General features: G+C 39.1%; 1 long non-coding RNA gene across 1 annotated transcript in view; it reads left to right on the forward strand.

Moving 5' to 3' along the window:
• Positions 1-2,131: 2,131 nt before the first annotated feature.
• LOC134737480 (uncharacterized) overlaps positions 2,132-27,954 on the forward strand; it is a 103,812-nt gene continuing 77,989 nt past the window's right edge. Inside the window, exon 1 of the long non-coding RNA XR_010122444.1 lies at positions 2,132-2,289. This is a non-coding gene — a long non-coding RNA (uncharacterized lncRNA). The remainder of the gene's footprint in view (positions 2,290-27,954) is intronic.

A 27,954-nucleotide genomic window follows, 5' to 3' on the forward strand; every position in this document is an offset into this window, starting at 1 on the left:
TGCACCACTGTACTCCATCCTGGGTAACAGAGACAGACTCTGTCTCAAAAAAAAAAAAAAAAGAAGAAATATGTATTTTGGGCTTTGTTCCCAGTTCCTTACACAGTGTTCCTAATTCCCTGGGATTTTCTGAGTGCTAAGGGTACCTTGTTCTAATGAGCTGACTCTTGGTGGGCTCCTGCGTGAGCAATTACCAGAAAGATCGGGCCATGATTAGAAGCTTGAAACTTTCATCCCCAAGCCCCATCCCCCAGGAAAGGGAGAGAAGCTGGAGATTGAGCTAATATTGATCATGCCTATGATGAAGCCTCCATAAAAATCCCTAGAGAGTTTGGAGAGCTTCTGAGTTGGTGAACAAGTACCATGTTCCAGGAGGGTGGCCCACTCCAACTTAATCAAGATAGAAGCTCCTGTGCTGGGGACCCTACAGAACCTCACTCCTTTAAACTCTCCTTTGCAATAAACTGCCAATGGTAAATAAACTATTTTTCTGGCACCTATGAGCCACTCTAGCAAATTATAGAACCTAGGAAGGGGATCATAGAAACCTCTGATTAGTGGTCAAGTTGGACAGGAGTTGTGGGTCACCTGTATTTGTGACCTTGGATTTGCAATTGGCTTCTGAAGTGGGGGCAGTCTTGTGAGACTGAGCCATCAGCCTGTGGGGTCTGTGCTAACTCCAGTTAGTGTCAGAATTGAGATGAATACTAGGACACCTGATTGATGTCCACAGAGAACTGAAGAACTCCTTGGGGTAAGGGGACTCCTATAAGTGTTGGTGACCTGAAGGGTTGTGACAGCACAAAAGAGAGAGTGGCTTGTTCTTCCCTGTACATCTGGGGTCACAAGTGAGACATTGAGAGTCCTATGTGTATAGGAGGAGAAACTGTTTTTTCCACCTCTCAATATCACCCTTCATTTTAGCTCATTTTCTGACAATTTAACACCCACATGAAATAAGGCTCCTACTTCTGGTTTAATCTTGACAACAATAACAACAAAATCTCTGATTCGGTCACCAATAATAATTTGTTGAGGCCTAATATGCACCTGCCACTCCTCTGGGTGCAGGGAAACAACAGGGAGCCAATCTGAGTCTGGATTCAGGGCGCTCACAGTCCAATGGGCTCAGCCCAGTGAGACCATCTCCAGCTACACAAGACAGTGCACGGTATGTCTGTGTCAATAAGAGCTATAGCAAAAGGAGAGTTGTGCAGGGGCTAGGGTGTGCTGTTGTAGGATCAGTAATAGGGTTGCCCAAATGTCACCCTTGAATGGAATGGAGGCCAGGAGACAGGGACACCAGCCTGTCTCAGCAGTAAGTGAGTAGAGGCAGAGAAAGCAAGGTGAGGGCAAGTGTGGGAAAGAAATAAAGAGAGAGTAGAAGGGATGGGAAGGAGAAGGGGACAAATAGTAGCCTTGTGAACCTTTGTAAAGATCTCAACTTTGTATTCCTAGTAAGAGGGAAAACAGCCATGGCTGGGCTGTGAACAAAGGCATGGAAGGACCCAGTATCCCACATCTCGTGCATTAGGATGATGGAGGGGTAATAAAATGGAGCAAATCTGAAGCAAACAAGAGCAGACTACCTGACCCCCAGGTGTAGATCCAAGTATGTTTGGCCTGAACCTCATACAATTTCAGAGTGTGGGGAACTTCTGTAAGAAGACAGGATATGGATTTATAAACAAAAATTAATAAAAGTGCATTTTTAGAATAAGAAATCACAAGAAATTTCCAACATAATGACTTTAAATAACACAAACATTACATAACAGTTTTTAAAAACATTGCTTCCTTAATGAAGCTCGAAACACCCCTGTTTCTTTTTTCTTTTCCCTGATATTTTTGACTGCATACTCTTGGTCACCTCTTCATACAACAACACTTTAGTAATATTTTCTCTGTGGACAGATTTAAGAGATAATTAAGTCATTTCTCTAATATTATGGGTTAAATGCTATGCCCCCAAATATGGTAAAGTCCTAACTTACAGTATCTCAGAATTGTTGCAGATGTAATTAGTTAAGTTCAGATAAGGTCATACAGAGTAGGGTGAGCCCCAATTCAATATGACTGGTGCCCATGTGAAGTCACAAAGCCACAGGAGAAGATCCTATGAAGATGGAGGCAGAGATCAGTGTTACTTTGACACAGCCAAGGAACGTCGGGGGATATCAGATGCTCCAAGAGGCAAGGAGGGACCCTCCCTTAGAAGCTTCAGAGGAAGTGTGACTGTGCTATCACCTTGATTTCAGACTTCTAGAACTTCTCCAGAACTATGACACAGTAAGTTTCTGTTGCTTTAAGTCACCCATTTTGTGGTACATTATAATGGCAGCTCTGGTAAACTAATAACATCTCATATGATTGATCAAAATTTGCCTTTTATTATAGGGAACTTAGAAAACATACTTTTTCGCTATTAGTAATGTGATGGAAAAATTTAGTATTTTTGCTGACTTTGAAAAAAACTCCTATCGAGTCCTTTGCATATTGAGGTGTTACAGATAATTTCATGTGATATATATTACACACATTGCATTATTAAAAATTCTTGACAGAAAATAACTTTTGTTTTGACCAGGTGTCAATGAGAAACAAGTCTTTCACTTAAAATGTTGCATGTCTGATGACTGGAAAGATTTGACACAGATTAGTTCTAGTCTCCATGAACTTCAAGTTTTGTTTCCTCTCCTCTATCTAGTTTTTCAGGGTACCGGGAGCATGATTCACGTTCACATTGCAGCACAATCTCTGGCCCAGCATATTCACAGCCCAATATCTGGCGAGTTGGCATAGTCGGTGGTAGAAAGTTCTTGGAAGCCATTTCTGCACTTGGAGCAGCCAGAAGGAATTTGACTCTACCCCAGAAATGACCGAGAACCATGATAGTTACATAGCACCAAACCCAAACTATATGTATCCCCAACTTAATTTACTCTCAGCTAGATCTCCAAAGTGACCTTCTCCACTCCTGTACTTTGGAGTGGTAGGGTAAGTATGACTGAGAATAAATTATAGTAGAAAGAGGCAGCGGTCTTGCCAATCAAAATTAAATACATTACTTTTACAACTTGTACAAATCATATGAATAAACTAGTCCTTTGAAAGACCTCTGTGCAACTGAGGGGCAGTGAATCTTGTATGTCATTAGCCTTACAGTAAATTTGCTTTTGCTCTCCCATTTGCTGTTAGGGACCTGGCAGTTGTTTTAAGGGCACCATGGTTTGAATGCCAAGACTTGTAGATTTGCCCTGTTCTTCAATTTTGCACAGTGACTTACAAAGCACAGTGTATATAAGCATCAGTGTTCAGGGTTATGTCTATGAAATACATACTTGTTAAGTAATTTAAGAGATGTTTTAAGAAAATCATTAGAAGATAACTCCCACCCCATGTAAGAGGAAACTCCACATAGGCTCCCTTCTATAATCAAATCCTTCTGCAAATTAGCAATGGAATGTGTCCTCTAAAGGAATGATATTGGAGCAATGTGTATTAGTCCATTCACATGCTGCTAATAAAGACATACTCGAGACTGGGTAATTTATAAAGGAAAAAGGTTTAATTGACCGACAGTTCTGCAGGGCTGGGGAGGCCTCAGGAAACTTAGAATTATGGCAGAAGGGGAAGCAAACATGTCCTTCTTCACGTGGTGGCAGCAAGGAGAAGTGCCAAGCAAAGCAAGGAAAGGCCCCTTTATGAAACCCTCAGATCTCATGAGAACCCACTCATTACCATGAGAACAGCAGCATGGGGGTAACCGCCCCATGATTCAATTACCTCCCACCAGGTCCCTCCCATGACACATGGGGATTACAGGAATCACAGTTCAAGATGAGATTTGGGTGAGGACATAGCCGAACCATATCACCATACAACTTTGAATAGGGTTAAAAAAGAAATAGTCTTCCCTTGTTGATATTAGAAGGTGGGTAGCCTTTGCCCATCATTTTGTTTTTCAAGTGATGAAGCCACATCAGACACAGAGCAATTTGCACATAATCTTGTTTCCCAGGTAAGTAAAGATGGAATATTCAACATTAAAGATGAAATAATTTATTGAAAAGTTTACATTTTTATGTTATATGAGAATAAGTGTCACAATTTAGAATTTATAATATTATAATACTAAAAAAAATTTTAGTCTAAAATGTCTTCGGGTAAGTAAGGGACTCAATAACTTAAGTCGCTTGCCCAAGGTCACAGAATAAGATATTTGTTTTGAAAACACCTGCTAATGGTAATAGAAAAATAATAGTAATAATAATAAATACATAAATTATGTAGGTCTTAACAATCACAAAATGACATTCTTAATCAGTGGGAAAACTTTCTCTTTCCTGCTCAAGTTCAACAGAATGCCCATGGGACCTGTAATTACAGTGACTCATCCCTAAAAAAGTTATTGTGAGTAGTCACTGTTCCTACAATAATGCAATGGTTTTGCTTATAAAATTTCCCTGAAATTAAACCAACTAAGAGGTGGTGAATTTGGATGCAGAAATTATTACATCAGGTAAATCCATCAACAAAGCGTTTAAACACAATGGATTTGATGCTTTCCTCTACTTTTTAAAGACTCCTTCTGCTTTTTCATTTAGCCACATTGTTTATCTACACAGACATTTCTATCCTGTAGAAATCATAAGCTTGATTAATTATATTATGACCTTATCAAAGAAAAAATATACTATAATCACTGGATACTGAAAAGAATCTTAGAAATAAATCTGATTCAAGCTCTTTATTTTAGAGATTAGGACAATAAAACAACAGAATGACTTTCCCAAAACTGCATTATGGAATATAGACCAGGACTTAAATCATCTGTGTACTGTGATCTTTCTGCTGTCTTTCTCTCCTCTGTTAGACAGATAGGTCGATGGTCCTAGAACTTTGGTTTCAAATTGTCATCTCCTTTTCTGCAGGATAAAATTTGTACTCTTAAGCCTCGTACTCAAGGCTCACCCCAATTTGATTGAGGTTATTGCATTAATCATATTCCCCATTTCTTCTCAACATAAATATGCCACTAAATGCAGTTTCTTTTATTTTCACAGACTATGCCTTGAAGTCTGTGCTAGGTTACAGATTAGATTAGAAGGATCTATTAGACTGACAAGAATGCCTTATAAACAAGGTGCTAAGAAAAAAGATTTTAACTATTATATCAATTAAGTTAGAGAGATGTATCTTCATAAAACTCAAAAATAAATGGATTCTGAGTCAGAGATTTCTGTAATGTAAAGCAGAAAACTGAGAGATGAAAAGAAAATAGCCTATAAACAAGCTGGCATCAATATTTCATTATAAAAATAGGTGGCACTGGGAGGAGAGTATATTCCAAAAGAGTGTGTCAAGGTTAGCCTTCAAAAGTTTTGAATGGAAAGTGGAAACATGCAGGAAGGTAATTCCTCATGAAGATGTCTGGATCTATATTCAAGATATCAGACAGAACTAAATGAGATGAACAGGAGCATGAATTCTAGATAAGGAGACAAAGATAATGACCCAGGACCAGGCTCAGATAACCAAGCACCTCTGCTAACAAGACGAAGACAGCTGAAACCATGATGGCGCCACCTTTAACCCTGGTCTTCTTAGTCATATGTGATCAAAATGGGCAGGTATTTCTGAGGGCAGACAAAGATATTTCCTATTCCTAATATCACTGGTAGCCAATGGTCACAGAAGTTTGAAGCAAAAAATCTAAGCAAACACACACACAAAATTATATTACGGCTCAACATCAACCATTGTCATTTCTTCTCTATTCAAATGCTTTCCTTCCTTTTTTTTCTTACTTTTTTTTTTTTTTTTGGCCAAGGAAGAGAGAGAGATTTGTGCTATTTGCTTTGTATACATGCTTTTCTTTGGCTGGTTTCATCATTGATATTTGTAGTGTTTTAAAATCATTTACACATTTTTTTTTCAGAGAGGAGATTCAAAATGGTAAAAAATAAAACGAAAGAGCAAGGCCAAAATTCGGTTTAAATGTGCTGGCATCTGGCTAAAACAAAGTAGAGTTCCACCAAGTTTATTAGTATTAAAAAGAAAATATAATTTGGGGAGGCTTTCCATTACTTCTATACGAACACATCTAAATTTAGGAAAGTGAAGTGGGCCTAGACACTTAAAAGGAGGGCTCTTCCCATAGTGGGCTGTGAATAAAAATATTGCTGAGGGTCAGAACAACCAAGAAAAGCGGAAAGAAAAGAGCAAGAGACATTTATCAGAAATGTTCATAAAATCAACAGGATACCAATAAAGTTGTATCACCTTCAGTTTCAATGAAACCAGGAGTGAAATATTATTCTAGACATGGCTGGTTAACATGTCTTCTTAAATGGAAAAAAATGGAGGAGTATCAATTAGGTATCAACAATATTTATTGAAGCAAGTGTTACAAATTTTTCATATTTAGAGCATATTCACTACATTTTTAATATAGAAAGAGTGGTTATATTCTTATAACACAGAAGTATTTGCATTTTTAATATTAAAGAGTAATTGAGATATTTAAGTTTAATGAATAAGAAACAAAATTCTTCGGCAGCATTATGGTGTTAATTTTTAGATTTTTCTCCCTGAAAGCTAGAATTTAAGAAAACAACCACTTCCCTTTGAGATATGAAACCACATTTGTAAGTTCTGTGTAAAGTGAGAGTTTTCTATTTGTCTTTGCACATAAGTTGTATCCAACTGACTCCCGTTATTAGGCTGTCCCCAGCTCACAGCACATCAGGACTACTCCCTTGCTTCAAGCCAAGCTCAGCTCATACAAAATTAGTATATACAAGATGAGCAACATCAATCTAGTACAAAGAGGCGAAACAGAATATGAAAGCAAGGCACATGCTGAGGCATCTGCTTCAAACTGTTTGGACTCCTGGCCTTCCAGGGGTATTTGCCAGACATGTGGAAATATTAACTGAACTAAGATTTATGCCTGCTCGCTCCTCTCTGTCTGCTGCACACTTCTTCCATGAAGTAAATCTGTTTTCTAACTTCAGTCTGTCTGATGACCAGGCAAGAAGACAGAAAAAAACCCTAGATAGGTTTTTAATCAAAGGAAATATCAATCCCTCACTTGATCCAAATATAGAAACTTTGAAGAGAAAAATAAAACACTCATATTTCTAGTTAAACATTATTTGTAGTCCTTTGAAGACACTGTATTTTCTTATTTGCAAAATTGGCCTACTTTAAGGGTTCTTTGTTTGGTCCCTAAAAGAACAGAATGTCTTGTTCATTTACATACAGTAAACAGATGTCTTCTCCAAGCAGCACAACATTGGGAAATAATTTTGAAACTCAATCCATTCATTGTAGCTTTGGAAATCCTGACTAACAAGAATCCCAAAAGGATGCACTGCCAGTTGTTTATATGAGTGGATTATGTTATAAAAACATGTTTATGAGAGATCATTCATCTTTTGTTTCCTGCATACTGAGTTTCAGTTTAACTGCTATTTCAGAGACAAGCGTTATGGGCTTCTATTATTTATCAATTTGTGTTGTGATAAAACTGGAATTTATAAACAGACTGGCAGTATACATGTCAAGCTTTCTTTATTGTCCTAGTTCAGCTTTACTTCGGAAGTTGAAAATAAAATCTGAAAGAGAAATACTTTCTTCCGTAGGTCATTGTTTAATCTTCATTGATCTGGTAGAGATCATTTTCTCTATGTCTTTATTCTGGAAATTATGGGAAAAAATCTTCCAACTGCTCTGGATTTTTTTTTTTCATTCTCATCAATTATCTTGGCAAGTCAGCTACGTATCATTTGAATCCCAAATGGTACAATAATTTGTACCTTAATACTAAAAGTCAGCAGATTCTAGAGTAGAGAATAACGATGGATATAAAACATTACTCTATGGAATAATTGCTAAGGTATTCATAGGTTTGTTTTGATTTATTTTGTTTTAACAACCTAGCAAACTAGGTTTACCAAAACCAAGCAAACATGAATATGCAAACTAATTGTAGAACTGAGCAAATATACAGAAACTACTTCCCTTGCTCTGGTTCTGACCTCTCATGTCATAGGAAGAAGACACATCCTAAAACAATCCTAGAAAAAGATCCTTAGTGAAAGTTGGTTTTGTGCTCTCAGATGGTTTCCCAAGAAAGTCTCCACTCTAGAATTTACCTAATAGCTGTTTTATTAACTGGGAAGTTAGCATTTGCTATATTGGTGAGATCTCTTTAAAGATTAAAATGGCAGGGTGTGGTGGCTCATGCCTGTAATCCCGGCACTTTGGGAGCCTGAGGTGGGTGGATCACCTGCAGTCAGGAGATCAAGACCAGCTTGGCTAACATGGTGAAACCCCATCTCTACTAAAAATACAAAAATTAGCCGGGCATGGTGATGGGTGCCTGTAATCCCAGCTACTCAGGAGGCTGAGGCAGGAGAATTACTTGAACTCAGGAGGCAGGTTGCAGTGAGCCAAGATCGTGCCACTGCATTCCAGCCTGGGCGACAGAGTGACACTCAAATAAATAAATAAATAAATAAATAAAACCTCTTGGGCTCAGCCAAAAGTATGTAACCTGTAAATAACCCCCACTCCAACACTATTTCAGCTCTATGAGAAGATATCACTTTACTTTTTCTAAGCTGGAAAGGAAGACCAGGATGTCCTGAGGTGAAGAGGTGACAGTCACATTGCTTTCGCTAAAATAAGTTTATTCTACAGACAGTTATTAAGCACCTAGTAGGTTTCAGGCACCATTCTAGGTGCTGGAAACTTAGTACTAATCAGAACAAAAATCCTTTAGATTCTAGTGAGAAGACAGACAACAAATGATAAAATCTAAAGTATGTTAAATGGTAATTAGTGCTAAGGAGAAAAACATACATCAGGGAAGTGAGATGTGAAATGTCAGTGGGGTAACAAGTGAGACAGGGTGGATGGGGAGGCTTCCATGGGATGGGGATTTCTGAGTGCAGTCTGAGACTTGGCCAATGTGAGGTAGTCCTATGGATATTAGTGCCAGATTGTTACAGGAAGAAGAAACACTAAATGTAGAGACCCCAGAATGGGAGCAACCCTGGAATGCTCAACCGACAGTAGGCAGGTGCAACGGCCATGAAAACACATTTCTTGAATTCGCTGATCTGTTGGCAGCAAATAACTACAATCCCAGTTTCCATCCCTTTAATCCAACACCACATTCATGCCAAGGCCATGGTTCCCATGGACTGCTCCCAGCCAATGACTGAGCATGCCTGGTGAGGGCATAGTGCACGTGGCATGTGGGACTCCTCTGATGATGACTTCCACTTGAGGACTCCCCATCAGGCTGGCTACAACTTGGTCAGGGTGACTCAGAGGTTTGAGACTGTTCTAACTGACCCTCCTTTCTTCCCAGCCTCCTTTCACAGATACCAGACCTGTATCATGGTCTGAAGGTTCTGCCTATTTCTACTTTCTTCCCTTAGTTCACAGGCATTTAAAAAACTGCAGGAACTCTGAGAACATAATGCTATCCAAATACCTGGGCTAAGAGACCTGAGCAAACTCTAGCATAGCTTCTAGCAGCATAATGCCATATTACTAGGATGACCCTAGACCCTCATTAAAATGCTTACCTAAGGAAGCTCAACACTGTCTTCCCAGAATATGTACTGTTTGTTCTGACCAACACCTGACGATAGGCCCCTCACTTCCCTTTTTTAGAGCATTTATTAAAACAGGCTTACAATTGTGAATATGCATCTTTTATAGCTCCAACGTATCTCTCCCAAGGACGTGAGAACCATACTTTCAAATGTAATCATCAGGAAGGCTAGGGTCTCTGTCTTCTAGTCTCTGTGGGAGAAGAGAACCCTTACTTCAATTGCCACCAGCTAGCAGACCCAGCTGGCCTAACTGCGTTTACACTGACCAACACTGTAATTTTTCACTTCTCTTACTCTACTGAGCCCCTGCTCTTTCCTCTTTCTCCAAACACCCTAATCACCTCTGTACAAATCAGAATGGAGCTTAGCTCTTCCCCCTACTGTCAGTAGTTACTGAATAACATCTGTTTTCACTACCTTCACTAATGTCTGGGTATCCTTATCTTTGACAATTTATGGCAATAAATCTCTTGCTCCTCTCGTTTCATTTTGGTGTCTGCTTCTTGGAGAAGCTAAACTAACGCAGCAGCCCCGTGTGCCTGGCACCTCTAAAATGCGTGACTGTGATAGAGATGACGTCCATCAGTAGCAGTAGATCAGGTCTGAAACATTTATTTTGAGTAGAAAGAAGAGGGAATAAAGAGTTTCAAATAGAGAAGTGACATGATCAGCCTTCCTTTCTGATAGGGTTCCTCTGACCATTCTAGGGAGGCAAGATTAGGAGGCTCTTGCAATAATCAAGAGGAGCGATGGCTTAAATGAGGGTGGTGTCAGTGCAGCAAACTCTGGATATATTTTGAATATATCCAGAACAGTCAAACTCTGGGAAACAGTCAAACTCTGGATACATCTGGAAAGCAGAACTAAAAGTATTTGCTACTGGAAAAGATGTGTGTTGTGGAAGAAAATGAAAAGAGTCAACGAGGAAAATAAAGCCATCAATCTAAGCATCTAGATAGACAGAGTTATGGTTAAGTCTGCAAGGGGACATGCTTTGGGGCATAATAGCTAGAACTCAGTTTCAGCCATATTGTACAAGGATAGAAAAGTATCTGAAAATATTATGTTTTAGATGCATGTGAATAATTTTTGTTGAGGAAAAAATGCGATAAGTAGGAGAAAATATAAAACATGCTTAGTGATGCAAATAACTGTGAGAGAATAGCTAAAATAACATGTTATTTGTCATCAGCTCCCAATTGAATTTTAGTTCCAGATGAAGATCACTGAGTTTCAAATTTGGCACATATTGTCCTCTGGGTCTTATGATCTGGATTTCATAGCATGAGAAATGAGTATGTTCTACCTGCTAGCACCCCTGCTCAAGCTCCACAGATTTATAACCATGAGCATCTACATTTCCTTCTGCACAAATTAACTCGTTAGAATAGTTTATCTTAAACCATATTTCAAAGCCTAATTAATTTCAATATTGATGTTTTATAGTATCTTTATTTCTTTAGATTTGTCCCTCTAAAGTTACTATAAAGTGCCTTTGATACCACACTCTTATCTGTAAGTAAATTCTTTGATCACCCATCCGTGAGTGGTTCTTTATCAACCCCCCTTAACCTCTTAGCTTAAAGTTAAAATGTATTGCCATTAAAATGTCTCCAGCCTTCACCTTGGCTTGATACCAGCAGACATCTGATGCTGTCTGAGGATACAAAGCTAAATTAACAAATGACCTTAATTAAAAGATTGTTCCTGCCAGGCACGGTGGCTCATGCCTGTAATTCCAGCACTTTGGGAGGACGAGGCAGGTGGATGACTTGAGCCCAGGAGTTCGAGACTGGCCTGGGCAACATGGCAAAATCTCGAAAGAGAAAGAAAAGGAAAGAAAGGAAAGAAAGGAAAGAAAGGAAAGAAAGGAAGGAAGGAAGGAAGGAAGGAAGGAAGGAAGGAAGGAAGGAAGGAAGGAAGGAAGGAAGGAAGGAAGGAAGGAAGGAAGGAAAGAAAGAAAGACAGCTTTTTCCCCCGTCGCTCTGTCGCCCAGGCTGGAGTGCAGTGGCGCAATCTCGGCTCACTGCAAGCTCCGCCTCCCGGGTTCAAGCCATTCTCCTGCCTCAGCCTCCCGAGTAGCTGGGACTACAGAAGCCCACCACCACGCCCGGCTAATTTTTTGTATTTTTAGTAGAGACGGGGTTGCACCGTGTTAACCAGGATGGTCTCGATCTCCTGACCTCGTGATCCGCCCGCCTCGGCCTCCCAAAGTGCTGGGATTACAGGCGTGAGCCACGGCGCCCGGCATTGTCTACCACTTTTCAATGGCATTTCATCAGCTTCATTTGTGATGGATCAAAACTGTAAAGGTATTTCAACATAACTTACCGCTAGGAACCTCAGCACTTTGGTTGAAGAAAAATGGCAGCTAAGGCCAAGGGCACAGAGCAGCATCAAGGCAGACTTGACTTCTGCAGCTGGAGTCTAATCCACACTAATTTAGACAGCAAAGGTGAAGCCTCAAGCAACATGTATCAGCCCAGAGAGCCAGACGGTAAATACGGAGAAACAAGATGGAGAACGATCTGTGAAGTGCTAATAAGCCCAAGATGTAGTAAGGCTAAGGCCATAAGCAATCAAAGAAAGAAAGGGAAGAAAAGCTGGGCAAGTGCCTCCAGGTCAGGGAGAAGGGCACTAGGTCCTGAGTGCCAGATGACACAATGCCCAAAGGTACATCTTGAGACATTTCCTAAAGTAGTATCCTGGGTTGTAGTCACTGTCATTTCTCTCCTGCTTCTCTCCAAGCCTACCTTGCTCACTAGTGAGAAATGTGAGTATATGTATCTCTATACATTTTTGTGCTTGTGGAAGGGGTAGTTAGGGCAAAAAAGTGTTGAATTTTACTTCAATTTTGCACTAAAGACTGCCCATGAGAGCTAACATGAATATCATAATAGTAAGTTATCAACAGCAACACTTACAGTGATGGTTATAGTAGTTTAAAGGCATAATTCCCACAATAACTAGTTTACTGTAGCCCTGCTGGATACCATGTTAAAAAATGGAGGAAACTCTCATATAGTTCATCTGGAAAGAGTGACGTAATAGGAGTCTGGAGAGATAAGTAAGAGCCTGATTAGACAGGAGTGTTAGGCCATTTAAAGGATTTTGACCACTATTAATGGACCTTTTATTTGTTTTTCTAATTTAAATTTTAACTGAAAAATAATTGTATATATTTATAGGGTATAATGTGGTATTTTAATGCATGTTTACAATGTGGAATAATTAAATCAGGCTAATTAACAAATCCCTCATCAGGGATGGATGGAGAAAAGGATATTGAATAAAAGATACAAAGCTTCAGTTCAACAGGAGGACGATTATTTGACTTTAACCAGGGGAGGGTTAAAATCACACTCATACTTTAAAAAATTACTGGAAGTAAAACAATGAAAAATGTATTGATGACAGGCAAAAATTAATGAAAGAAATTAGTTAGGAGACTATTACACTATATTAGGCAAGAAAAGACGGTAGCTTGGACTAAGGTGGGAGGATTAGGGTTAGAATGAAGTAGATGTATTCAAGATGAGATAGGACTTGGTGATTTTTGGATAGAGGGAACTGGTGAAAGAGGGGATGAAGCAAAGATGATGTCAAAGTTTTGGCTTTGACTAACTAGATAATTGATAGACTCATTTGCTGACACTGGAAAAATGAAGGCAGAAAAAGTTGAATGAGGGAGGTCACTTTGGACCAGTTTTTTGAGTGTCCAATGGTGAAACTATCCTGATAAACTTTATGAAATTAATCAGGGAAGGAGGGCAGGGGAAATAAAACAAGCTTGCAACACACTCAGCATTAATCCTTAAGTCAGCTTGCTCTTGGACCTGCTTCCTCATATTTGTGTGGTGCTTATTGTCCTAGAATCATAGACTCTGTTACAAGATTATAGGTCTCCTTAACTGCTCCATAGATAACAACTTGAACACTAAGAAACGTTAAGTTTTCTCTTTGAGATATTCATTCAGGTCCTGCATACCAGTGAAATGACCAATGCCAGTTGGTCTGAAGGACCCCACAAGAAGCTGACTCACCAAAGAATGAAGCTTTTACATCCTAATAACTTCATTCACCTTACCTTAATCAATCAGTGACGAAACAATTTTCCAACACCTCACCTTCCATGATCCCCTTAAAAACCCCAGCCTAGAACTTCTTGGGGAGATGGAGTTGATGGTCTCCCTCCATCCCCTTGCTGGACAGCCTGCAATAATTATATTCTGTCTCTGCTGCAAACTTTTTGTCTCGGTGTATTGCACTATTCCTGCAGAGTAAGCATACAAACCTGTTGACTTGTATAGAGATAATCTGATTTAATTTGTTAAATAGACACTTGAGACCCTGATTTGGATTTCCAAAATTAGATTAAGACTGAAAATATACATTTGGGAGTAACTGTCTACTTCGCCTTCATTCTCTCCATCTCCATGGTTAACAAAATCCTAATTTTATTCAAACATATAATATGCTCAACTAAAAATTCCCACCTTCTCAGACTTCCTAACATATCAGGTTGGTTCCTTGACTCTGAGTGCTACTATGAGACATGAAAGGAACTCCTCTAGGAACTGTGGGGTGTTTGCTTTCATGACACATGCACCACTCGGTTGCCCGGGGGCCTTTTCCCTATCTGCCTGCTTGGTACAATGGAATGAATGCTTATGTTCCTCTAAATTTATATATTGAAATCCTAGCCCTCAATATTCAGTTCCTAGTAGTTTTAAAACTTAGGCGCCTATTTTTTTTCACTGGCTGTCAAACAGAGTTACTCTCAACTAGCCATTTCCAGTTGGTGTTGGAAAGTAGAGCTTTGGGAGGGGATTATCTCATGAGAAGGTAGCCCTCATTAATAGGATTAGTTCCTTATAAAAGAAACCCCAGGGAGCTCTCTCACCTCCTTTCCACCACCTGAAGATACAAGGGAAAGTTGGCAGTCTGCAACCTGGAAGAGGGCTCTCACCAGAGTCTGACCATGCTGCCACCCTGATCTTGGAATTCCAGCCTCCAGAACTATGGAAAATAAGTTTCTACTGTTTAAGCCCCCAGATCTGCAGTAATTCGTTAATAGCAGTTGGAACTGACTGAAACATCTGGGAACCATGATATATCTAGCAATACAGCAGCCACATTACAACCACATTTTTATAATGTAAGTGGTAATGAGAATGATGGGAGTGGATATCATGTAAGAAAAACAGAAAGAATATAGAGCATGAAGTAACTATGTTGGAAAACAAATTTTAAGCAACTTCAAACTTAAATGGTTTATTAGAAGAGGAAATGCTGAAAGAATAAATGAGAATGAGTAGCTGAAAAGCCTGGAAGGAAATTGATGAGGTGGAAGAGAAAAACATGAGAGGAGAGAATGCTTTGGCAAGAGGGAGTGGTTGGTCATCCTAAATGATGTAAAGAAATTAATAAAAGTAATTAATTTTTGCATCTAGAAAATCCAGGATAAGTAAGCAATAATTAAAACTGCATGGAGAGTTCAAGCAGTAAATCAGATATAAGACAACAATCAAATTCTCTCCAAATTGAAACTTCAACCCACCCTGCCACATGAATGCATCTTTTTCGATGCTATCTTTTCCCTTGACTTGATTCTGTTCTATTTTTTCTTTGTTTTTTCATCTTCTTTGATAATCTTCTCATAGCCATTGCAAGATATTCAGTCAGTAAAACCTCACAATCTCACTTGCATCCTTTCCATAACTCATTTGCAATAAATACATGTTTAATGTTTGGGATGTTTAATTGATAACATTTTTTTCTGAGATATTAATACTCTGGAAATCATTATTCTACAGAAGATCCTAGACAATTCATTTAAAAAATTCAGGCCACATCTGACTGAGAAAAATCTAACAGCAATACTCAAATGAAATAGAACTCCAACCAGTGTATTTATAATTTTCTTTTGTATGAGAGAAAACTGTTACTACTTAGGCATAACTTTTCCCAGCACACGGACCAACTGAGAATATGACAATTATTTACTGTCATTACTGCTGAGAGACATGAAAAAAGATAAATTGTTGGATCCCTTTTATGGTTAGGGAGAATGCATTTTATAAAGATGAATATCATAGAACATTTATTTTTACTTCAGGCCCTGCCCACTGTATGAGACCCAATAAAATATTCATTTTCTGCTCTCCTCCCTTCATTTGGGGGTAATGGGCTATCATAAAGGGCCATAAAGCACTTTCCACTAAGAAGCTTTGAGACAAGGGGAGCCAGCTTACCCCCTCCTCAAGTCAGGAGTAAGTGTCTATCTGGCTTTATTGTGTTTCATGAGTTTGTTGAGCAACCCAGTCCCCAAGAAGTGGTTCCCCAGGGCTTCTCTAGCAAGAGGAGGGCAATGCACCAATGAAGAACTAGCATCCTGTCTGCCAGGTGTTTTCTGGTGCCATTATAGAAAGAAAACCCCATATGAGCCTCTGATTGTTCTGACTCCTCTACCTTTTCTCTTGAAAGTGAAATTCCAGGACCTTGGACAAAGTGAGATTTGGTGAAATGTGTTAACAAATTACTTGGTTTGGTGGCTTGTCTTTGGGGAAAGAAAATTTGGTAACCGCTAATGTAATGCTATGTTCATCTTTTATTGCTTCATGACAAATTATGACAAACTAGTGACTTGACAAAACACCCATTTAGAATCTCACAGTTTCTGCAGGCCCAAAATTGAGGCATAGTATAGTTGAATTCTCTGCTCAAGGTCTCTCTCATATAAGTGAAATCCATTCTATGATGTTGGCTGGTTTCAATCTCTTCTGGAGTTTGGTGTCCTCTTCCATCATCATTTAGATTGTTGGAAGAATTCAGTACCTAGCAGTTTTAAGACTTAAGCCCCTATTTTTTCAACTAGCTCTCAAACAAGGTTACTCTAGAGGCCACCATCAGGTCCGCATTATTTGGCTCTTATAGATGGCTCACAACCTGACTGTTTGCTTTCTTCTAGGCCGGTAGGAGAGGAGAGTTTCTCTACTGCTTCCAATTTCCCTTTAAAAAGGGATCACCAGATTAAGTCAGATCCCTCCAGGAAAATTTGCCTTTTGATTTTACTGAAAGTCAACTGATTAGGGATTTTAATTACATCTGCAAAGTCCATTTTGCCATTCAATGTGGCATAATATTAGATATAAAATCCCATCGTATTCACAAGTCCCACTAGCATTCAGGGGAGGGGATTGCATAGGTTTTGCATATCAGGAAGAGAAAATCTTGGAGCCATCTAAGACTTCTGCCTCCCACACAATTCTGACCAAATTAGGTCTTTTTCAGACAAGACTCATCATCTCCTTACTCTGCTTTGTTTTTTCACAGCATTTATCACTGTCTCGTACCATGTTGTCTAGTTCTGACGTATTTGTTAACAATTTCTCACACTAGAATGTCAGCTCTCTTGCTCCCCATACAGATGTGCCTGCATAAAATGGGCATCAAATTAATATTGACTAAATGAGTAAACTAGTAAATGAATGAGTGACTGAGTAAACAGAGAATTAAAAATGCAGGTTTTCTGCCTCCTAATAGATTACCTGTTCCCTGGATGTTGTCCAAGAGAAAATGAAGAAAGACCTATGATTTCAATTTCCCTCTCCTTCAAGATGGCAATCTTATTGACAGCTTCCTAGATCAACTCCCAGAAACAGCTTTGCTTCTAACATATTTAGAATGAATGTACTTCTGCTATTATTTCTTGAGAACAATTTTGAGAACTATAGTTGCTGAACAGTGAAAGGGGAGGACTTGACTGAGAACTGAAACACGCTGGTCCAGAACATCCAGCAGGCAGCTTTCTCACTTCAGGGTCCAGAGATCCTTTCTTTCCTTTCTTTTTTTTTTTTTTTTTTTTTTTTTTGAGAAAGAATCTCACTCTATTCCCCAGGCTCCAGTGCAGTGAGTGGCGCGATCTCGGCTCACTGCAACCTCTGCCTCCCAGGTTCAATCAGTATTCATGCCTCAGGCTCCCGAGTAGCAAGGATTACAGGTACACACCACCACGCCTGGCTAATTTTTGCATTTTTAGTAGAGACCATGTTTTCAGTTTCACCATGTTGCCCAAGCTGGCCTTGAACTCCTGACCTCAAGTGATCCACCTGCCTCAGCCTCCCAAAGTACTGGGATTACAGGCACGAGCCAATGCGCCAGGCCCCCAAGATTCTTTCACTTTGACAGCTTATAACTGCATGAGGCTGAACCCAACAGAGGGCTGATGTTTTAGCTCATTAATGCTGAATTCCCAGAGGTGCTAGAATTGTGGACTCAACCACCTGTAATGATATGCTGACATTTCTTCAGGAGAGTTGGATTGATTTGAAAGGGTGCTATTATCAGGCTGCCATGGGAAGTAGAAGAAAATCCAAACTGACATTGAATAATTGAAGAATTTTATTACCTGTGAATGATTGCTAACCTGGCATTCCTTCTCTCTAGCGTGTAGCTCATTTGTTATTTCCCTTTCTCTCTTACACATTCTAAGCTTGTTCTTTAATCTTGCTCCCCCGACCATCCCAAGTCACTGGTAACTTAGGACCCTCTTTCCCTAGTCCATTTCTGCTATTCTTGACTTTTTAATCAATCTGTCATCTATCTGAATGCAATCCCAGCAAACACAATTGGATCCATGTCCCCTTGGTATTCTGCAAGGTGCATCACTTTATGTAGCCTCTCATTTGGGTTTCAGCTCTGAAGTTAAGGGACTTTGAGACAGTTGGGTAAATTGTTTAATCTCTTGAATTCTCAGTTCCCTTGTCTGTAAAACCTGTGTAAAACAGTCCCTTAATTACTCACAGTGTTGTTGAAAGGGTGAATTAAATAACCTATGTGAGTATTGTTTGCAAACTGCAAACCGTAAAGCACTGTATGGCTGTGTTATTATTAGAATGCAAAAAGAGCAAAGTGCTGTTGCTGTGGCTCAAGTATGGCCACAATCATTCCTTTGGCATTGGGTGATTCACTTTATATGGCCTATAATCATTCTAGCTTGTATAGCTCTTGCTTTTACTATTTCCATGGTTTGCTGTTCTCACTACCACTGGAAAATTTAGCTCTTGACCTGGATGCACTAAAGTTGAGATTGGTAACTCTTTAGTGCCTGCCATTGTCTGATGAACCAAGCTGCTTCCTTCTGCTCTGATGGCTAACCCCTCTTCAGAGCACTCAAGGAGGGAAGTACCCGGGTGGTTGGATGCCCAGCACAGCAGACAGACTTGGGACTGCTTCACAAATATGGACCTCAGTCTGGTAAAAGGCTTCTCAGGAGGCAGCTCTGAGATGGTCAGTAATAAGTCACTCACTGCTGTGCTCCACAGAGCACCCAAATGGCCAATCTCATTTTTCCTCCTAAAGGAGAAGCTCAGTGGTAGGAAAAGATGGGCTGGTCACTCAGCTGAGAGATATGGTACCAAACAAGAAAGATCAAACTTCTTTGTGAACTATGAAGCTTGCTGAATCTTCTGGTATCAAAAGAACTCAGACTCTGGGTCATTGTGCCATTGATAAAGCAATTTGTATCTTAATAACATATTCTTAACCATTTAAAGATGTTTTTCCAGGAGTTATTTATATAATTTCTCTTCCATATGACCTTGAAAGTTTGGGCAGGTGCACCAGTACAACCTTCAAATCCAAGTTCAATTTGGAAACTGAATGACAAAGACCACTAAAAGTTGGCCAAAGGAGGAATGAGAGAAGCAGGACTGAGAATCAGCAGACACTAAGTAGGAATACAGTGTAAGGGTCTATGTGAGCTTAACATTTTCCAAATAGTGAAACTTTTCACCGAATTCAAGTTTGCATTGTACATTAAGACCAAAGAAAACTCTTTGTGTACATTTCTCACTGTCAGGTTATGGCTGAAAATTATTGGATTAGGACACAGGTGGGACAAATAGAAAGGATGCTTCCACTTATGAATGAGAACATATGGTGTTTGGTTTTCTGTTCCTGTGTTAATTTGCTGAGAATCACGTTTCCAGCCTCATCCATGTCCCTGCAAAGGACATGAACTTAGCCTTTTTTTATAGCTGCATAGTATTCCATGGTATATATATGCCACATTTTCTTTATCCAGTCTATCATTGATGGCCATTTGAGTTGGTTCCAAGTCTTTGCTATTGTGAACAGTGCTGCAATAAACATACGTGTGCATGTGTCTTTATAGTAGAATGATTTATAATCCTTTTGGTATATACCCAGTGATGAGATTGCTGGGTCAAATGGTATTTCTGGTTCTAGATCCTTAAGGAATTGCCACGCTGTTTTCCACAATGGTTGAACTAATTTACATTCCCACCAACAGTGTAAAAGCATTCCTATTTCTCCATATCCTCTCCAGCATCTGTTGTTTCCTGACTTTTTAATGATCACCATTCTACCTGGCGTGAGATGGTATCTCATTGTGGTTTTGATTTGCATTTCTCTAATGACCAGTGATGATGAGGTTTTCTTCATGTTTTTTGGCCGCATACATGTCTTCTTTTGAGAAGTGTCTGTTCATATTCTTTGCCCACTTTTTGATGGGTTTTTTTTTCTCGTAAATTTGTTTAAGTTCCTTGCAGATCCTGGATATTGGCCCTTTGTCAGATGGATAGATTGCAATGAGGACTCATGGACATAGGGAGGGGAACATCACACACCAGGGCCTGTCAGAGGGTGGGAGGCTAGAGGAAGGATAGCAATAGGAGAAATACCTAATGTAGATGATGGGTTGATGGGTGCAGCAAACCACCATGGCATGTGTATACCTATGTAACAAACCTGCACGTTCTACACATGTATCCCAGAACTCGAAGTATAATAAAAATAAAAAAAGAAAGGATGCTTCTTTCTGTCAGTTCATCAACACAGATAGACAAGCTATAAAGTGAGCTAGCATTCATCTCTAGTACCAAAGGAAGAACAGACCAGACAGAAACATTTCCACAGAGGTGGAAATTTCTGGCAGTAACATAGTCTGCTGCATGTGAAGCAGAACTAAAGGAAGGGCCAAGTCTTTCAAAATTTTTTGACCATGACTAGCTCAAAGAATTGTTTTTGACATTGCATTTTACATTAAGATCTAGTAAAACCACACATAAACACACACACATACACACACACACTGACACACACAGATACAGATATAGATACCTATGACAGAAACAAAAATTTATAGAGTGATACTTAGCCTTACAATATGTGATCCAGGCTTGCAGTTCTATTCTATTCCATTTCATTTTGTATAAAATATGATGATGATGTTGGGTGCAACCTTCCATTTGAAAAATCCTGCACAAGAGGCTCATGTGTAAGGGAAACTTGGCTGAGAATTACAGTGGATCTGTTCTGCCTTCATTCTTACTTGGACATGAGTTTTGCCTTTTTGGAAGTGATAGAATTGAGGTGAGGGGGTGTTATATTAGGTGATTTTGTTTAACAGCTTCCCTGTGTGTAGTGTAATTTCAGGAATACAATGAAATCTAAACCTTTTCCTCACCACTTCTCTGACACCCCAAATTCATCATTCACTCATCTATTGCTTTAACAGAGGTACATTGAATGTCTTGTGTGTGTCAGGCATTTTTGAAGAACAAATTTTGGATTATTATTTTCTACCTTTTGATAGTTCTCCTTTTTAAAATAAAAAATACCTTATCTGAAAAGAAGTATTTTAAAATTATTCTCAGTGATTTGTAAAATTTTACTTTATTTCAATTTATTCAGAATGCTTTTAGCTGATAGAAACAGGCTACATAAATTGCAACTTTAATATTCAGAGTTTACTTTATAATGTTCTCAGAAGGAAGATGGTTGTACAGATGAAGAAAGCCACAATAACACTGTGTCCAAGTCTTCACAAGAAACCTTTCAAAATATCTGACCTGTAATCTAGACTACTTGTCCATAAATTTCTAACATCTTACTCCTAGGTTGGAAAGCAAATGTATTTCCTTGGCCTTTTGCCGACAGAAAGAAAAGGGCGCAAATAATCTCTGGATACTTGCTAACTAATAAAGTTTGTTTTTCTCAATTTTTAATAGTGTGTCAGGCTGCCAACCAGGATAGAGCCACACAAAAATGACTTGGCTTTTTTTGTCTGTTGATTGATTTTCACTGATATATTCAGAAGATAATTCTGAATGGCTTGGTTTACCTATCAAAATAGTGTTATGTTTTTCAACATACCACATAATATTCAGACCCTCATCAAAAATAATGTTCCTTCTCACCTCTGTTACTACACTAGCTTTCTGGCTGGATTCTTCCACCCCAGATTTATTCTCCTGCAAAGCACTCTACTCACTATTCTTACCAAAATATACTCTTCACAGCTTCTAATTGATGTCTTTAAATTTTCTAACTCTGTGAACTGTTACATACTATCCTTTCACTTGGGATATCTTTCTTACCTTGGAGTATTGAAGTTTATCTTCAGGGATCAATTGAAATATTGTTATTCATTCAGTAATTTAATTCATTCAGCTATATGTATTTATTATACACTTATTATATACAAGACACTATTAGAGCCCAATTGTCTATACTTTTAGCTCCCATGTTGCTTATAATCCAGTGGTGAAGATGGCGTAGTAAGCAGGCAATTACATTACAATGTGATGCCTGCCATCTATGTTTGTGGGGATCAGGGAAGGCTTTGGAATAAGTAGCATTTACGCTAAAACTGAAATAGATGAAAGATAGGCAGAAACAGAGGAGAATAATCCAAACAAAGGGAGAAGTGGGTATGAAAAATCTGGAGATGAGAGAGCTAAAAAATACTTAGCAATGGCAAGCTTAGTTGAAGCAAAAGTTGAGGCTTGGAAAGTAAGTAAAAACCACATCATGAGGGTACTCCATCTTGAAAAAAACAGAGCTCTTGAAATATTTTAAACAGAAGAGTAGCTTTATCAGATTTGCACTTGAGAACAAGTTTGTCAGCCATAATGAAATCTGATTAAAGGGAACCAAACTTAGATTAGAGAGGCTCTTATAGAAGTGCAAATAAAAATGATGCTGGCCTGAACTGGTGAAGTGGCAGGAAGAGAGAATAAATTGAGAAGGTTTGATACATTTAATGGAATGCAGGATTTGATGATGGATTAGATTGAGGAATGGTTTTATGTTGAAATCGGGTTTTAGATTTTGGCATGTTAATTTTCTGGTATTTGTGGGAAAGCCAGAAGCAGAGGTCTAGCACACAGTGGGATATTAGGATCGGAATATCAAAACATACCTATGAGTTTTAGTTGTGAATTTATGAGTTAGTGTCATTAGATGGTATTTAAACCATGGGAATGAATGGCATTCACAGAGGCAAATAGTTAGAAGACCTAGAATAAACCCTGAGAAACACAGAACTGTAGTGGCTTGGAAGAGCAGGAGCCCCTGAAATAATGATAAAGAACAACCAAAGGTTATGGAAAACCAGAGGACATCTTGTCACGGAGGCAGCAGGAAAGAATGTGCTTTACAGAAATGAAGGTTCGAGTGTGCAGTGCTCCCAAGCAATCAAGTCAAATAAGGACTGAGATGTGCCTATTTACAGGATTCCCATAGGTGCTAGTTTGCCCAGAAAAGTCTGAATTTAGGCTAAAATGGTATGACTAACCCAACTTTCATTCTCAAATGTGTCCCATTTTCAACAATAAATGATAAACCTATTGTTGGTAAGGATAGTTTTGGGATGTTAGGGAGTACAAAAACTGGCAAGCAGTGGGTTAAGAGTGGAGTTGTAGCAATTAAAACAGAAACCCACTTTGTATAGATGGTTCTTTGAATTGGTTATGGCAGAAAGAGAGGGATTAGATGAGAGAAGCATGGAGAAGAGGGACGTTACCCTAAGGATCACGTTTAGATGTTGATGGGAGAAAGAGTACATACAGTTGACCCTTGAATAACACAGTTTTGGCCTGTGTCCACTTATATGTGGATTTTCTTCCTTCTCTTCTGCCCCTGAGGCAGCAAGACCAACTCCTCCTCTTCCTCCTCCTCCACAGCCTACTCAATATGGTGATGATGAGGATGTAGACCTTTATGAGTCTCCACTTCCGTTTAACAAATAGTAAATATATTTTCATTTATGATTTTTTAATAATATTTTCTTTTCCTTAACTTACTCTATTGTAGGAAACAGTATAAAATTCACAAAACATACAAAATATGTGTTAATTGATGGTCTATGTTATTAATAAGGCTCTGGCTAATGGTAGGCTATTAGTAGTTAAGTTTAAGGAATCAAAAGTTATACACAAATTTTCAGCTGCATGAGGGGGTCAGCACCCCACAACCCTCATGTTGCTCAAAGTTCAACTGTGCAAAGAAAACATAATAATAGAAAGAAGTTTCTCAGAAGGCAGGAGAAGGTAGAGTTGAAACACAAAAGAATAATCATTAGAAAATAAAATGATAACTTTTGTATTGCATTCAAAGAGGAGGAAGAAAGAATACATCACCTAATGCAGGAAATCTGTAGATTTTTTAAGGGGTTTCTATGAAGTGACTTATCCTTTCTTGTCAAAGTTAGAAGGCAGGTTATTTGCTTAGACTTCCTTGTTCTGATACACAAACGACATTTGTTAAGTTTTGTAAACCGAAGTACAATATTTTAGCTATTATTAGCTGAATTTGGTGAGGATAGAACTGAGGATTAGTTATTTCAGCTTAGTCTTCAGGATCTACAGTCAGTGGTGGAGGTGGGATGGGGCAGAGTTGAGTGCGAGTGGGAGCTGGGGGGTGTTCCCTGATTCCAAAGCCTGGTCTCTGACTCCTGAGCAGGGCTGCTGCTATCCTTCCATTTCCACATACATTAAACAACAAACTTTTTTTGAATTTTCAGCCTGTGTTTTGAAAGTGGTGGGAGGTGGTGGGAGACAACACTTCCATTTGGTGCATTCACTTAAGTGTCTCTCTGATTTCTCCTTTGGGAATTCGTCTACACTTCAGCAAGGAGGGGAACAGGAGAGTATTTTCACAGCATTTCTGCCTCCTAAAGAAACCATGCTCATGTTCTTGCAAGTTTGAGCATAGTTATGGAGATTCTAATTTAATATGTAAAATTAGGACTGGACAATATAAATTGGATGTTTTGTACTAGGAGTTGAAAGTCTTCTGAATTGCGAGATAGCAAAGAGTTGGAACCAACCCAAATGTCCAACAACAATAGACTGGATTAAGAAAATGTGGCACATATACACCATGGAATACTATGCAGCCATAAAAAATGATGAGTTCATGTCCTTTGTAAGGACATGGATGAAACTGGAAAACATCATTCTCAGTAAACTATCGCAAGGACAAAAAAACCAAACACCGCATGTCCTCACTCACAGGTGGGAATTGAACAATGAGAACTCATGGACACAGGAAGGGGAACATCACACTCTGGGGCCAGTTGTGGGGTGGGGGGAGGGGGGAGGGACAGCATTAGGAGATATACCTAATGCTAAATGACGAGTTAATGGGTGCAGCAAATCAACATGGCACATGGATACATATGTAAGAAACCTGCACATTGTGCACATGTACCCTAAAACCTAAAGTATAATAATAAAAAATAAATAAATAAATAAAAATAAAACACCTGGGCTTGATTTTCAATTTTGCCACTTACTAGTTGTGTTACCTTAGAAAACTTACATAAACTCATGCCTTTATTTGTTTACCTATAAAATGGGATATTGTGTTCTGCTCTGCTAAATGCATATTGCTTCTATGATAATTAGATCAGGCAATACATGTGAAAGCACATCTAATTAAATTCAAATTATGAAACCAAAGGAAGAATCTGGGATTCTTCTGTGTACCATGAGATCCACATAGTCCCATGAAAGTGGGCTCGTTCTGATGTAAAATAGTGAAAACATAGAGCAGAAAATATAAAGAACAATCTGAAGTCAAGTTTCAATCAACTAGAATTCAACTAATCAACATTAGTCAACTGATCAAGGGTTTGTGGGGTGCAGTTTTGTAGTTTTGGTTTTGTTTTTGATTTGGTATTTCATTTTTAGGATTTAGACAACCCATGCACACACCCACGCACCCATCACCAAATTCAGAGGCTATATCCTGGAATAATTTTTAGAAAGTCTGTGTAATATCTGCATCAATAATATATGAGAATCCTAAACAGTGACCCTTAAAGCACATTGAGTTCAATAATTTCCACTATAATCTATGTCCCAAGACAGGAAAATTTTAGAAGTTTATAATTAAGTTATAGGGTTTTTTCCCCTCATTAATTCTGAGATGGCCAAAAATGCAATGCCATTGTTCAAGTAATTCAAGAAATTAAAGTTATACTCTAGGCTATCATTAGACTTTTGACTCTTCAAGCTGGTCTACTTAAAGCTTTTCATGCAAATGATACATTTTTAGCTCTACATTTTGTGATGGTCTCACCCTGCCTGCAGTGATCTTCTTTCTAAAGTGGGTCCGTCTGATAGTTGCAAGGTGAGCACATTTCTAGTCTTGATTTGCAGAGATATGTCTGGAAGGACATTCGGTTTGGATCTCTGCTTTGGTAGTTTAGAAAAGCTGTTGATATGTTTCAACAATGGGAGTACTGTCCAACAATCTGCTCCTCCTCCAGCCAATCCTTCCCTGCAAAGACCCATGAGTGTAGCAGCACAGTCCAGGCCAAGTGGAAATCTCCCCAACTAGTGATGAAGTCAAACCTTATAATAATGTTTTATCCAGACATGATTCTCTTCTCTAACATGGCAACTTCAATGACAGTGAACGCCTCTGAAGACAGACACCACCAACAGGATGGTCATCCCCTTCATCCATATGGTCCTGCCTTCTCCTCTCATATGCTTAGGATGAGGAACTTCTTCTATACCCACATTTGGAAGATGACAGTTAGTCTAGTTCACTCATGGGGATTCCACTCCCTTTGCCAATAATCAATATAGGAATAGACATATGACAAAAATGTTGATCAAGAAGATAGAGGAAAAAATATTGCTCAAAGTGTCCTGGGAAATGTTTTATTTGTTATTACAAAAACAAAAACTGTTGTAAAAAGAAGCTTCTCTGTTTTTCTACCCTTGGTGAGGTTATATGTGGATAGTTGTCTAACGGTGTGGTATCTGAAGCTGTGGCTGTCATTTTGTGACCATGAGGAGGCAAGCTGGAGGATTATAGCCAATAGATACAGACAACAGAGTGGTAATATGGAAAGAAATTGAGTCTTCTACTGCTGAGCAAACTAAGTCTGTCACCACCTGCCTCTGATTTCACTGATATTTGCAACCAAAAGCACCTTACACTACCCTTAATTAATTTTACATGAGATGACCCCAACCTTTTGTTCTCACCAAAGACAGCACTTGTTAGAAGGCCTTTGGTTGCCTTCTGCATGGAATGAATACCGACAGGCCCACTTCACAGATGAAGAGGAAACATAAATAGGAACAAGTAACAAAATGCCTCTATCTTAGAACCAGAACTTTATTCACCTTGAGTTAGTCCATTTTGCATTGCTATAAAGGAATACCTGAGACTGGGTAACTTGTAAAGAAAAGAGGTTTATTTGGCTCACAGTTCTGCAGACCGTACAAGCATAGCACCTGTGTCTGCTTGGCTTCCAGTGAGGATTCGGAAAGCTTTTAGTCATGATGGAAGGGAAAAGGGGAGCAAGCATGTCACACAGTGAGAAAGAGTGAGAAAGAGATGGGGGAGGTCCCAGACTCCTTAATAACTAGATCTCACGTAAACTCATTACTAGAGGGAGGGAAGCAAACCATTCATGAGGGATCGACTCCCATAACCCAAAAACCTCCTACCAGGCCCCACTTCCAGCATTGGGGATCACATTTTAACATGAGATTTGGAGGGGACAAACTTCAAATTATATCAACCCCATTTGCTTCTTCAACTCTACTAACCTCCTGACCTCCTGAGTCAGGAGAAAACACTATCTCTTTGCTGCCTCTGCCAAACTCACTGAACCTGACCACTCTGCATTCCCCTGACCTTTCCTGGTTGTTTAAGTTTCTACATAATCCCAACTGCTGCTCTTTGCTTTCATTCCATGGCCATCCACACACCAGCATGATATGTCCTCACTTTTGAATGTCACTGATAACTTTGACAACACTCAGCAGGCGATACCTCTGTGTGTTCTGCTTTCACCCCTAGAATTCCTCACATACCTGGAGATCAGAAAGCCTCCACCATTCAAAATCTGGCTGAATGGAAAGTTTTTCCTCAACTTAGACATTATACTACTGTTAGAGTGTGAATCTTAAGACAGGCTTGACTTAGATTCTCAGGTCATTATCCAAATGACTGTCAGTCAACTCCTGATCCTTTTCTTCCACTT

Source organism: Symphalangus syndactylus, chromosome 8 (genome assembly GCF_028878055.3).
Source record: "Symphalangus syndactylus isolate Jambi chromosome 8, NHGRI_mSymSyn1-v2.1_pri, whole genome shotgun sequence".
Taxonomy (NCBI): Eukaryota; Metazoa; Chordata; class Mammalia; order Primates; family Hylobatidae; genus Symphalangus; species Symphalangus syndactylus.